The sequence below is a fragment of the Gobius niger genome, assembly GCF_951799975.1.
Source record: "Gobius niger genome assembly, chromosome: 13".
NCBI classification, from domain to species: Eukaryota; Metazoa; Chordata; class Actinopteri; order Gobiiformes; family Gobiidae; genus Gobius; species Gobius niger.
This window is the reverse complement of record NC_136864.1, coordinates 4685575-4700543: the sequence shown is the minus strand read 5'-3', so window position 1 is coordinate 4700543 and position 14969 is coordinate 4685575.

Sequence of the window (14969 nt, the reverse complement as noted above, 5' to 3'; positions counted from 1 at the left end):
TTCCATTGTGTTTTGTCACATTTTTGTTGAAATTTTGAGAAGGTTTTGTTTTTCTTCGCTTTTTGATGCTTTTTTGTCCTATTATTGTTGTGTTTTTGTCCCTTTTTTGTCATGTTTTTGTTGAGCTTTTGTCAACAGCCTATAGGCACGGTGGCACAGTGGTCAGTGCTCGTGCTTCACAGCAAGAAGTTCCTGGGTTGGATTCCCACCTGGACAGGGCTTTTCTGTGTGGAGTTTGCATGTTCTCTCCGTGTCTGCGTAGGTTTCCTCCGGGCACTCCGGTTTCCCCTACCACTAAAAACATGTACAATAGGCCAGGATGAATGATGTGTGTGAGTGAATGTATGGTGGTGTCAGAGGGTCCGTTGGCGCAGACGTGTGTAGTCGCGAAAGCGCTTCTGTCAGTCTCCCCCAGGGGAAACTGAAGCTTCAAACGTAGTTTACCACCACCGAGTATGGAGTGAATGTACAACTGTCTCATGTAAAGCGCTTTGTGACCATGTCTGTGAAAGGCGCTATATAAATAAAGATCTTCTTCTTCTTCTTCTTCTTCTTCTTCTTCTTCTTCTTCTTCTTCTTCTTCTTCTTCTTCTTCTTCTTCTTCTTCTTCTTCTTCTTCTTCTTCTTCTTCTTCTTCTTCTTGTGTTTCCCGTAACTCTAAAAACATGTACAGTAGGTCAGGATGAACAAGAGTGTGTTTGAGTTTGTGTTTGTTTATTTACATGCATGAGACCCATGTGTGTTCATTAACATGCACTGTCCCGACTAAATAAACTAATAAATAGGCCAGTGCAACACCTAATTTGAAAGCTAAGACTTTGTAGTTTCTGAAAATAGATCTGTATGAGTAAGACATAACTCACAGGTGGTGGGTGGAAGGTAACTGGTTAAAAGATTTGTTCACAGGGGATTTTAGACCTTCTTTAGTTTTTGAATTAGCTATAATTAAAGAAAAAAACTGTAAGAATTTGAATCGTGCCTTGTGTTTTGGCTCAATAGAATAAAAAAGTAGAACTGGAAGAAAGTGGAGATGTTGTTGTAAGAGTAGAATGAAAACCTATATAACCTTCTTGGATGGGAGACCATTTGGGAACACCAGGAAGCCTAGCGAATGTAGTGAGTGGTGGTGGTCGGAGGGGCCGATGGCGTAGACTGGTTGCCTCGCTTCCGTCAGTCTACCCCAGGGCAGCTGTGGCTACAATAGTAACTTACCACCACCGAGTATGGAGTGAACGAATAGTGCAATGTAAAGCGTCTTTGAGTGTTCAGAAAAGCGCTATATAAAAATTATGCATCATTATTATTATTATGTTATAACTGCGCTTGTATTTCTCCCGCCTTTAGCCACGGCCGTCCCCCAGAACAGAAATGACCACATTTGAATTACAGCCTTGTTTCGCTCGTGCTACACATGGATCAAAAATGTGTCAATATTTGTGAATTAAAACACGTGGGGAAAAGGCAATTGTTACGCATTACTTCCTGGATGTCTCTGTCTCGCTCAAAACATCATAACATGAGCATCGTAGTGTAAGTTTAGTCTTTTTAAACTTTTCATCTTGACATTATAACTCAAAATCTCAACATTGATCTAGATCACAGTGCTCAAATTATGGTTTCAAGGAAGCCTAAAAAGTAAATGGAACAAGATACCGACAGTACTTAAAAGGGGTGGGGCTAAATAAGTGTTTACTTCCCCCCACTCCTTTTCGGACAGCCTTATTTAAAATGTGTGATAAGTGTCTGAATGGATAATAAATTGACTTCATAAGGTCTGATGCTTGAAAGGTCAAATAAATGTGCACCGGGTCACACAGAGATGATGCATTTCCTCTGAATCTCACTGTCAATGGTCTCTCCGTAAAGTGAAGTGTGGGATCTATGTTTGACTGACAGCAGAATCCAAACAGCAGCGCGTCTGGTGTTTCACAGCTCTGCAGCAGCTCAGGCTCTGGCCCAGCTCCAAAAACAACTCTCACTGTTTCACGGATTAGCGCCAGACTCCCCAGGCTGACAGAGAGCGAGCCTGGAGGACCTTCTCCCTGTGAGGCATCTGCACTAAAGGAGATATTCTGTTCTTGATTTGTAATCTGGGCTGATCTTATGTAATAAAAAAAAAGTGAAACTCATTTTGGGAAAACAAGCATTTCAGTTTCTTGATAGTTCACTAACCACAAAGAGTTCCCTGCAGGCTTTTGCAGTTTTCAGCTTCCACAAAAGGAAATGAGGGCTGAGGGCTTCAAAGTTGTGGGCCATGATTTTGTGATTAAAAAGCGTTTTGGCAGAATGTTGAAAACATTTAGTGATTTCAGGTCAAAATAAAGTTTCAATTTTTTCACATTAAAGGATCTGTATCCTGCTCTTTTAGCCATCCCAAAGTAAACTATAGGCATTTATATGATATATTGTACCTCTACCACTATGGAGTACTATTTTTTGTGAGGTATTTTGCAAACCCGGAAGACACAATGCTTCGATTCAGTTAACTCCGCCCCCTCTCTCCAAGCTAATCCGCCCATGCAAAATTAGCAGTAAAAGAAATATAAATATCACAGCAATAAGTGAAGTTACTTCACAATGCAGTTATAAGGAGTTGATAAGGCAATAGCATAACAACATGGCTAAAAGCTAAGTCGATTTTGCATGATACAGGACCTTTAAATCAATGATGTTCAATGAGAAAACTAACCTGGCTAACGCCATGTTGCTGTGTGCGCTCGAATCATTTCGAGGACCATGGCCGAAATCTTCGCATGGATTTGAGAACCAATCACAGAACAAGGAGGGACGGCAAGACGATGACGAGCTATTCGATATACGGAAGCTTGTAGTTTATTTACGGATTTTTAAAAAAAAAGCGTTTATTTACAGATCCAACAAGACAGCAGCAGACGCAACGCTATTTTCCGATCAAGCTTTAGGCCGTGTTCTAAATAGTTTAGCTCGAAAGTTTACAGCGGGTACGTCAGACGTCATCGGATACAATGATACGATTGGCTGTGGCCTCGTGCAGACGCATGATAGAATCGACCACTGCATAAAAAGTTTGCTGTTGCTTTATCAGTTATTGTTTCTACAAAACAATCAGTAAAATAAAATAACATGAATCCCATCACACCACTGTAGTGCCATCCGGGGCCGGGTCACAGAGGCAGCAGTCCGAGCAGAGGTGGGGGATCCTGTAGTCCCTTCAGTATGTCCTGGGTCTTCTCGAGACCCTCCTCCCACTAGGACACGCCCAGAACATAGAGCGGCGACCACGAGGCTTCGATACAGATGCACGAGCCTCCTCAGCTGCTCCTGTTGAAGGAGCAGCGACTCTACTCTGAGCTCCTCGAACACTTGTATCCGCGATCTTGTCCTTTTTCATCACACACTGCTGTAGCCTGGAAGTGTAATTAAAGTGTTATAATAATTTTCTCTCATATGTTTAATATAATGGCAGGAAGTGTCTCTCAGTCGATAATAAAGACATTTGGAGACTTTGCTGAAACGTTCTCCACAAAGAAGGTGAACCAAAGCTCCTGGACTTGTGGTGTAGGAGTAATAAAGTGCAGAGGAGAGAGTGGTGCCTGTATCCGGTGGCGGGACAGGACTCTGCGACAGGACGGGGGGGGGCTCTGTGGGGAGGGGGGGGGGTCCCATTAAAAGACTTCCGACTCCAGCGTTGGATCGTCCCACACACTTCCACCGCTTTGATGGAGCTGCGTCCGACTGCAGACCACAGACCGCAGAAGAAGACCGGAGGAGGGTGGGGGGGAGGGTGGGGGGGGGGGGTTGAGGGGGTGAGGGGGAACGAGAGGAAGTGCACAGGAAACCTCATTGTGACTGTTTATATTTATCTCCATTTGTTTTGTGTTGAACAAACTCGGCTAATGCTGCACGTGAGGACGTTCGGACTGAAACGTGGCGAGCTGCTCTCGTTCCCGCGTGTGGTCAGTGTGTTACGAAGATCAGAGGGAAAGATCGACGGAAAAAACGGGACCACGGAAAACTCATGAAGAAGAGCGGGACCAGGAAGTTATGGGCAGGTACAACCAGAGGAATGACAGAAGGGGATCCGGAGTATCTGTGTGAACGTCCACACTTTTCCCCAGTAGTGGTGTCCAGAAACAGATCTTTGAACGAAAAACCACTAAGAAATGATTCATTATTCACCTTATTCCAGAAGTTAACGTGGGCGTGTGGCACAGCAGTCCTTCGAAAAACTCGAAGTTTTCCTTCGAGTTTTTCGAAGGAAAACTCTTCATCCGTGTGCATCCTGGTCTCTGAGGTTCCTCACGTGTTTCTGTTTTGCTCTTAAGTTAAAGCAACTTTGTAGCTGATTTTACAGTAAAATCACCAGGTCCTCTTTGTGCTTCATGTATCATCCTGTGCTTCCTGTTTGTTTGGGCCGAGTGTTTTCCTGGGATTGACCTGACAGGCGTAAGGATTAAAACGCACCACACGATTATCATGATCGACTTTTAATAAGATCATGATTAGATTAAAATTTTATCAATTGCCCAGTCCTAGGTAAAGCCGAACTGGAGAAAATGTTCTCGGTTGAAGCGGGGGTTAACCAGGAACGTCCCACTTTTTCAGGAGAGTCCAGGCCCCAGAAGCAAACCTATTGTACATGTTTTAGTGGTAGGGGAAACTGAAGGAAACTTATGCTTACCTTTAGAAAGGATCAATGGCTTCTCTCTCAGGCAAAAAGCAAAGCTGTTTTTTCTTTTTTTTTTACATGACGAACTTTGCACTGCCAATGCAGATCTTGACTTTTTATAAACTATTCTAATATTATTGTTTTTTTTTTAATTCATTTTTATTTGTTCTTGTTGTTTATATTCTGCCACCTTAAGATTGTTGCCCCTTGTGGGGAGGTTGCCACGAGCAGTCGGGCAGGCAGACTCGGCAAACATATAACTCTTACCAGGCAAATGTCCAAGCAACATGTCTCCAACATGGCACCTCTCCCAGTGAGTACAGTCAGGTTTTATACCTCTCCTAATGGGGAAAGGACCTCCCACTGGTCAGTACCATTAGCTTGATGGGTAAGTTCAAACAATAAGTTTAGCTGGTAAGCTTAACTTTTTACATAACATTAATACGTTTTAAGTGTTCAAATTAAATTAATAACAAAGATACAAACCAAAAATTACATACAAAAGCAAAGTTTAAACTAGTTCCCCCCTGCCACATGGTTCAGCCTGAGATTTCAAAATGGCCGACAAAGACCACACCTTCCCTTTGTTCCCACCATGTGGTACAGGTGAGCTTGAATACTGAGTAAATGAATAGATAAACAAAGTGTTAAACGGACAATGAGAAGTATAATCACTAACTTAAACAAATGAATGAATCTGGTGGGTTATTGTGAGCTGAGGGGTTCTGCAAATTAAACAAACGAAGCAAAGTGACGATACCTCCTTTTTACTATTGAACTGTTTCCTGTCTATTTTTCTCTTTTTGGAAGCCGAATGTAACAAGTGAATTTCTCCATTGTGAGATCAATAAAGGATTGTCTTATCTTAATATTTATGCATAGATATAAAACTGTCACTTGAATTTGGTCTCTTTTTGTCGTAGGAATCCAAAAAAAGAGCACAAGCCCTGTTATTGAAGATGTCGAGCTCTTGCTTCCAGGTGAGGAAACAAACACAGACACAAGGAGAGGGGGGAGACGGATGCCCATGACACCCTTTGATTTCTTGATTTAGTCCTGGTTTAGTCTCCCCCGTCTCCCACACCATAAAACTGACAGCGCTCATGACCGTTAAATGTGTTTATAATTCTTTGCCTGCTGCTCTGTTGTTGGCGGATCTCGGAGAGTGTTGTTTTGATGCGGCGGTGGCGGGAGTCTGGCTGATGAGACACGCCTCTGTCTGGACCGCGGTCTCCTTTAAGTGGTCACCGGACCCCCCCACGAGACTCCCCCCACACACACAGCATCCAGAGCGAGAGGTGAGGACAGTGTTTTCTGATATTCAACGATCCCTCACAAAGCATGGAAGGCACATCTCCGAGGATGTTTGTGACGAGGTGTGGACTGGAGGAAGATCATGGAGGTGGTTTTCAGAAAGCTGTATCTACTTCCTGAGGTCCTTCAACATCTGCTGTTTACCACGGTGCCCAGGACTTCACTGTACTCCGTTCTTGCAGTGTTTCTATTACAAGTAACATTCTGTAATCTGGGGTGGTCCGTAGCGAAGCATATTTGCTTAAATATCGGGCTGGATTTTCAATACCAGAAGTATAACGATACTTTTTGATAGCTAGACTAAAATATTTGTCCTCTAGAACCAGACATCAGAGCAATATTAATTTATTCCATACAACACTATTTCAACCAGGACAGACTGAAACCAAGACCAAAGCAGTGATTAGAAAGACTATGCTATACTGTGCTACTATATAACCATGGATTAAAGTTAGTGTGGGTGGGTAGGTTAGCGTTAGGCTTGGTGTTGCTGGTATGGGACACTGGGGAAGGAGGGTGAAGCCGTGGGTAGAAGAGGCGGGAGGCGGACGTGGAGGCTATAACGCAGGATGATGACTGGCTGCGACGAAGGTGTGGCTCTGCTCTGATTGGCTGAGGTGGAGGCGTGGCCCTCGCAGATGCGATCACAGGCTGGAGGTTGATGGCACTGAGATTAGTCTTTCGGGTGGAATTTCCGCCTCTTTTAAATGTGTTGATTTATATCAGACTTACAATAAATGTAGTATGTGTTTTGTTTGCTTGAATCATCATGATTTCTTTTTCTCTGTTTTGATGGTATTGGAAAATATAAGTTAAGTCATCCTTTGTTAATCTCTATAGAAAAATGTGTTCTCTGCATTTGACCCATCCTCAATGTTGCTGTAGGAGCAGTGAGCTGACCATCTCCATGATGTGGAGCCAGGATGGTGGTCAGAAATATCTGGCTGGAGGATTAAAGGAACAGGCCACCGTTTTTCCATACTGAGATATGTTCTTACCTGAGCTTAGACGAGTTCATACGTACCCGTCTGGTCTTTGTGATTGACCATGGAAGAGCTTGGTCGCTTCACCCCCGTTTGGAGCTATAGGAATATACTGGGAGAGGCCAAATGCTAGCAACATCTTTGGTCTTTTTGCGTGACTGAGGGCACGCCCAAAAACCAGACAGGTGCACATCAACTCGTCTAAACTCAGAACATATCTCAGTATGGAAAAACGGTGGCCTGTTCCTTTAACCTATTGCACAGACACGGGGAGAACATGCAAACTCCTCACAGAAAGGCCCCGTCCAGGTGGGAATCGAACCTGGGACCTTCAAGCTGTGAGGCACAAGAGCTAACTGCTGTGCCACCGTGCTGCTATAAGATTATGGTTATGGTACACACTATGGCCCCTGTAATGAAATGTGTCCTCTGCATTTGGCCCATCCTTCCATACCGCTGGATGTGGAGCCAAGCTGATGGACAGAATCCCCTGGCTGGAGGTTCTATTATACATGTTTTAATGGTAGTGAAAACCTGAGTACCCGAAGGAAACCTAGACACTGGGAGAGCATGAAAACCCCTCACAGAAAAGCCCCGTCCAGGTGGGAATCGAACCCAGGAACTTCTAGCTGTGAAGCACGAGCTCTAACCACTGCCCCACCCTTTATTTACAATTTTCCACATGTTTCTCATAATTTATGTAACAAGTTAATCAGTACTCTCACTATTCCAAGTATTTCATTACTCTTAAATATTATAAGTAAATATTTGGGCCTCTACTTTTTACTTCTTCTAAAGTAATGTTACGCTTACCTGAGTGAACCGTTTGATGAGGTTAAAGGGGCTAGATGCAAGTTAGCCATTTTATACTCACTACTGCCACCTCAGGTCATACGTGTAACTGCAGCTTCTATATTAAGCAACTTTTGGAGTGACAGTGCAGGATTTTAGAGGCAGTTGTGGTGAACAGGTCTGGGCTCATTCTACACATTAAGACATTGCTGGAACATACTTAGTTTTTACATTTTTAAACTCCGTATAGTCCCTTTAATATTAAGTACTTGGCTAAAGTGTAATGCATCGTGCTCTTTAACTTCACTAATTCACGTCTTTAGCTCTCATGTCTGCAGTGAGGAGTGGATTATGAATCACTCCTGACAGTTGTGACAGTTCAGAGACAAAGTGCCATTATATTCCAATTATCAAGTTTCCAAAACATGCTGAATCAGTTGTGGATACTCTGAGTGTGCACGCACACTGGCTCGCACACGCCTCTCTCTCCCTGAGACACACATACAGTAAACACAGGGAGTTCCAGATGTGTGCAGCAGCTGGTCCCAACATGCTCCGACCACTTCCTCCTGAGACAGACTTTCTTCGTTTACTGTCTGTGCACTTTCACTGCTCGCACACACACGTTTAAACACAGACCGGAAAGGAAAACATAACAGGCTGGAGAGACTGTGAGAGCTGTGCAGAGGTTCCTCCAGAGCACTCTCTCCGCACAGTAAGAAGGTCCCGGGTTCGATTCTCGAGTTTCTCACATTAAGGGGAGACACAGGTTTTGGTCTCTCTCTTCACATAAACGCAAACTATAGCGTAAACATTTTGTGCTGTGTAGATGGAGAAACACCCACGACCGATGGCGGTGTTATGTACAACAGCGCTCTCCTCAGACAAAATTGCCATGACCTGTGGAGTCCCCCAGGGGTCAATCTTGGGACCCCTCTTATTCAACTTGTACATACATGGGCCTGTAGATACACTCTGTCACTGCATCCAACTGAGTTTAGTTGGAGGAAGTTGGAAGATAGCGAGCCGGATAAACCACACCCACTTCAAGGTAGGTCTGGACCCACACGGTAAATAAGTGACTGATTGGCAGCTGAGGCCGAAACCAATCACGACCATCACAGAGAACGGATAAGTTTGCGACGCTCGCTGCACCGCCCTGTTGTAGTTATTAATCATGGATGAAGCAGTCGAGGATTTTGCCTCATTCTCGTCATATATGCAGTTCATATTTTTCATATTTATATTTTTTGACTACAGCTGTTGTCACGCCCACTAAATGCTGATTGGTTTATTTAGTTGCAATCTGTGCGCGTTAGGCCCGCCCCTTCAGACTGCTCCAGTTGCTCCGTGACCAGAGTAACTTCCCTGCATGGAATGGACAGGGCAGAGTATGGCAGCGCCAGGCAAGAAGAGAGCCATAGTGCCTGAAGCTGTTCAGGCACAAGATCTGGCCCATAAACTTTCCCCTGGAAACAAAAAGATCCCTAATCTTCACATGTTTAATGAGTGCACTGATTCAAAGTTTCTCCATATGAGAAACTGTCATTTCAAGGGCCATCTCCACTTCAGCTGCTCCAACAGACTCGGACTGAACAATGTTTTGAAAGTACATGTTAATGTAAATAATAGACATGTGTATAAAATGTAATGTATATTGAACTCGGAATAAACAATCAATCGATCAAGGTTTTTTCAGAGGGATTAATGAATATCTAATTCCTAATCTGAGTTTTGAATTTCAAAAAACAAGGCTGAAATTATTATTTTTTTCTTATTTTTTAACTAAACAAGATATTTTTTAAAAAAAAAGCCGTTGCAACAAATATTTCAACAAAATCAAACCATGCATTTAAACCTGGCTTGATCCAACATTCGGATTTCGTCACAAAAATGAATGGCATTTTTTAAAACATCAATTTCTGTATGAAAACATGGCAGAAAACTACATTTTCCCTCATATTTATGGTAGTAATCTACAGCAAAAGCTTCAAATTAATACGTTTAAATTTAAAAAGTTTCCCTATTCACCTGCAGCGTCTCACATTTCAACTTGAATAGACTTTACAATGTCGTATGAGCCTGTCGAGAAACAGAATGTGTAGTTCGATATGTTTAGCCATGAAAATATTGTATGTTATTGAAGACCTTTTACTAACTCTAAAGCTTAAACACGGGGGGGAAAGGAGACTTGTTTTAATCCCTCGAATGCTTCGTACAGTGCTATCAACAGCATTTCTGGACTGAGCAGTGGCTGGAAGTGCACACATTGTTTTAAAAAGCTCCTCCCACCCTCCATGACCCCGTCCTGCCCCGGGTTCACCCCAAACCCACTCCAGCCCCTGTATTTACCCAAACACGCGGGGCTTCACTGTCTGCTGCTTCCTCCCGCTCCATCACTTCTGTTGGACGCCTGTGCAGATGCTATCGGCCCCTGAGGAGGATCACGTGTCGAACAGTTTACCCAGCGTCGTTTACAGAAGTGCTTCCAGATCCATGTTACCGCATATTCTCTGCTTAAAGTAATATAGGAATAAGTAAACTCACCCCTGATTCACTCATTTCAAGACGGAAGCTTTTTCTTCCACTTAATTAAAAATATTGCAATGAGATATTTTAAAGCCAACAGTGGATAAAGAGTTAACATTTTCTTCTTATTTCTACAATTTAGTGAACTCTTCCGTCTCTGAGCAGGTCCACTCCGTCACTATCAGCTCCTAATGGGTTTCAGTCGGAGGTGGGCTGTGATTGGCCGGAGCAGGGGTCAAAGTTGAGCGCGGGGCTAAACTCGGGTCGACCCTTCAACACCTCGACCCGCTCCGAACCCCTCTATCAGCCCCGCAGCTCCCAAACCCCGCCCCCCCCCCCTCTATCTCCGCCGCTGAACGATCCATCCAAACTGCTCCAAATATTTACATACAGCCGTCCAATCACGGCGCTCCGTCCGTCGGGTATCCGGGCAGAGTTCAGAGAGCCCGTTCAGAGAGTTCAGCGCGTTGATCATTTGCTTTTATGCTGACCTTAATGTTGAACTGGACACGAGAGGAGGGAGAGGGGTGAGGGAGGGGGTGAGGACTTTGGACTGGGAGGTCAAGACGAAACTACGGGTCCCTGGAAGGTCAAAGCTCATGTCCCCGGTTTCACCAGCTCTCGAACAACGACGCAACAAAGATAAAACCAGATTAAAAAGTACAAAATCAGGACCAAAGCGAAGGGACTCATGTACCCACTGGCCCTGCATCCTGTACATACTTGATCAAGTGCTTTTAGAGTAATATTTGAACCACTATTACTTAAAAATTATTGGAGAATAACATATGACAGGTCCAGACTGTGACCTGGTGTCAGTCTGGATCGGCTCAGTTTAGGATTGGACTGGTTTACACTGGTTTTGGACTGGTCTAGACCGGGTTTGGACCTTGTATGTACTGCTCGAATCAGGACTGATTCACTCTGAGTTTGGACTGGTTTAGACTCGGGCTGGGTACCGTTAGATACCAGTATGGTATCATTCTCCTGGTTAGAGGTCAGCCGATGTCGATATTTTTGGCCAGTATTTTTGACCAATTCTTAAAAGTGTCTTGTGTATAAAATCCTGTGTGTATGATATTTTAACCTGTAAAATGTGTTGAACTGTGACACCAGGGGGCGCTTTATTAGAGGCATAGGGCTGATTTATTCAGGACATTCATGTTCAGTTTTTCGTTTTTCCGTTTTTCCATACTGGGATATGTTCTTACCTGAGCTTAGACGAGTTGATACGTACCTGTCTGGACTTTGTGCCTGTGGAAGAGCGTGGTCGCTTCTAACTTATAGGATAGGAATATACTGTGAGAGGCCAAATGCTAACAACATCTTTGGTCGTTTTGCGTGACTCAGCGCACACACAAAGACCAGGGGACAGGACAGGTACGCATCAACTTGTCTAAGCTCAGGTAAGAACATATTTCAGTACGTAAAAACGGTGGCCTGTTCCTTTAAGCGGAATCTCATTTGAAAGACAAGAATCAGCAGATTCTGAAAAAAAAAAAAAACAGTAAGTCTTATTAACATTATTGTTCTGCTTTATGGCTCGAGATGACGAATATCGATATCGAAATATGTATCGTTCAGGTATCAGTATTTTAAAACATGTATTGTAAAAATACTGGTAGTGAAAAAGGCCAGGACCCAGCCGTCTGGTTGAGACGAGGTTCAGACTAGTATAAACCAGACTGGTCTTTCTTTACCCCCTTTATTTGGGAGCTTTGTCTTCAACTCAAGGTCCACATGGGCATAAATGTCTCTGATCGTGTCAATATGTGACAATTCATTCCGTCCGTTTATTTTTTTTTCCCTGATCTAAACTCAAACTGTGATATGACTTTCTAACACTGGAAAACTACTCCAAAGACGAGCATCAAAACAAAGCCCTCCTTCTAATTTTACAAGTTGATTCAGGACCTCTTAACCTGTGCACACAAGTGAACAAAGAGAACGGCCTCTTCTCTTAAAAGTCAGCGAGGCTTTTAACGTCTGCATTTGACCCGCTCTGTTTGACCAAAGGAAGTTCTGTCCCGCTGATGTCTCCTCTTCTAATTAGCCTTTGTCTCCGTCTCTGTACTTGAGTCTGTAAAGCTCGTCGTCCTTTTGAAGCTACGTGCTAATGGGCCTGTATTAGCGCGCCCTCCCCGCCCACGCGCTCCCCCGCCTGGGCCGCTCCGCTCTGCCTGGGCCGCGCTCGCTCTGTAATTACCGCTGTGTAACTGCGGTCAGGAATGCCCCGACACGCTCGTAAACACGGGGACATCGAGACGCGGCGCAGGCAAAACAGGTACGACTGGAGGAGGGAGAGGAAAGCTGCCCCCGACGGATTTTTGACGTCAGGAGGTCGAGAGCTGAGGCGCGCAGACGGCAGACGTGTTTACTGTGCGTCGTCTTCTGATACGGATCTCACGTTTTTATGGGACGACCTGAAGAGGTTCCTCAACGTGACACAAAGAGAAATGTTGCTGTGGCTCACTCTGTTCCACATGTGGTGATTATACACAGGGAACATCTCTCCGAATGGTGACGATTTACTCAGGAAACGATGCTTCACTTATTTATAAACTGTGACGTCCATGTTGTGCTTCTCATGAGTGAAACTTTATTCAGCCTGAGCCTCCTCACACAGCGCTCCTGACCTGTCAATCACATAGAGCAGCTGTCCTCGTCTGAGAAAATGATTTAGTTCATATATGGAGCGAGATGTTCTTTTCAAGACAAACGTTAATTCTAAAACACTAAAAACCTGCATTAATGGTATTTGAGTTTGTAGAAGGACTTCAAAAGCAATACAATCTCACAACACAAAGAAAACTCCATCCACTTTCTTCCACTTGTCTGTTTCCGGGTCGTGGGGGCAGCCGCCTGAGCTCCCAAATCACACTGCACCAGCCCCCTGTGGCGCCCCTGCAGGTGGTGGGTCCACGGAAGGACGGCCTCTCGATTCTTGGGCCTGTTGGTTTCTCATTACGGGCTTCGGAACCGTTGTATGTCTGACCCGTCACCTAGGACCTGTTTGCCCTGGGGCACGAAGCCCCCGACAACAGAGCTCCCAGAATCATTCAGGCACTCAAACCCCTCCAAAGTCTACATTTTATGTGCAGTTAATGTCCTACGACCCAATAAGGACAGATTTTTGTCCTTTCAAAGACGACTATTTGAACACAGGACAGTCTGCGTTGTGGCCAAACTACAGCGATGTGTAAAAATAGTTGTTGTTCCTTTCATGGACTAAGGAGCAGCCAACACACAAAAGACATTTCAAACACATGTGCACAAGTATATTTCTCAAAATTATATTTGCTTTAAGCAGGCTTTTTATGGATCATCATTGTCCAAACATTGTTTCTTTTTCGGTCTGTTGATATTTTCTAGCCTTTAACGCTGTGTCACTAATTCACAACATACCTATTCCTGCAAGACATTAGCTTAGCTACAGTAATTAGCTTGAAAGCAAAAACACGTCCAGTCTCTGAGTGAGAGGCGGGACATGGCCACATGCAGACCCTCCAGAATACCCTTAAGGACAGTTCCTCTCCTCTGCAGACCTTCATGACTCAGACCCCTCTCGGTTGGAGACCAGCTCAGGCAACAAATACCAAATGCAGCCAAGAAGAGCCACAAAAAACCTTTTCTTTTATCCCACAAGCTTTAACGTTGTTTTATCTGTTTTATAGATGTTTTTTTTTTTCTACTGCTGTTTTATAATTTACACATTTCAAGCTGAATTGTATTTCTTTCCTGCTGTGTCAAACCTAAACCTTTTCTACATTTTAAATGTGAAAAATTATCCAGTATCCAAATAAATGCACAATCTATACTATACTAATACACTCAAACTGACAAGTAAAAAAAACAGCACTTGAAAAAGGTGACGCAGGCACTAATATTTGGTTGTAGCGCCTTTAGCTTTGATCACAGCTCATTCACTGTGACATTGTTTCAGCTTCTGCCGTGTAAAAAGATCCAGTGTTGCACTCATTTCCCCCCCAGGTCTTGTGTTGATGATGGGAGAGTGTGACCACTGCACAAAGCCTTCTCCAGCACATCCCAAAGACTCTCAATGGGGTGAAGATCTGGACTCTGTGATGTGAAAATGGTGTCTCATGCTCCTGATCCGCTCGTCATGGAAGCATCATGGAAGAAGAAACCCAGTGATGGAAAAACCTGGTCGTTCAGGATGTTCAAGTCATTAGCTGATCTCATTATTTGGGCACATTTACTTAATTTCACGACTGAAGCTCCATTAGGACAACCCAGTGTTTCTGATGAGACTGATTAACGGGTGTGAACGGTGTCGCCTCTCACTAAACAACAATGACTTCCTCTCAGCCTCCCCCCCCCCCCCCCTCCCCCTGACCAGCAGACCCCCTGGCCGGACGACCCCTGCCCCCTGATGGAGCTGATAGCGCCGAGGGGAAATGGATGACACTCTTCACACTTTACGGACAACTAATCAGCCTTAAGTGGACGTCAGCGGCTAACGCTAACATGTCAGGAGTGAATGCTAACATGTCAGAGGCTAACGCTAACACAATGCTCCCCTTTAACCAAAAAGAGACAGGTATCACTAATCAGTCAATAAAGAGAGCCACTACCGCCCCGATAAACTCACAAGATGCTGCTACGTTTGTGTTTTAGCTTTTAGAAAACCCCTGACCCCAAAGAACAATTAACCTGTGCAGTTGTAGAAGAAGAAGCTCCAG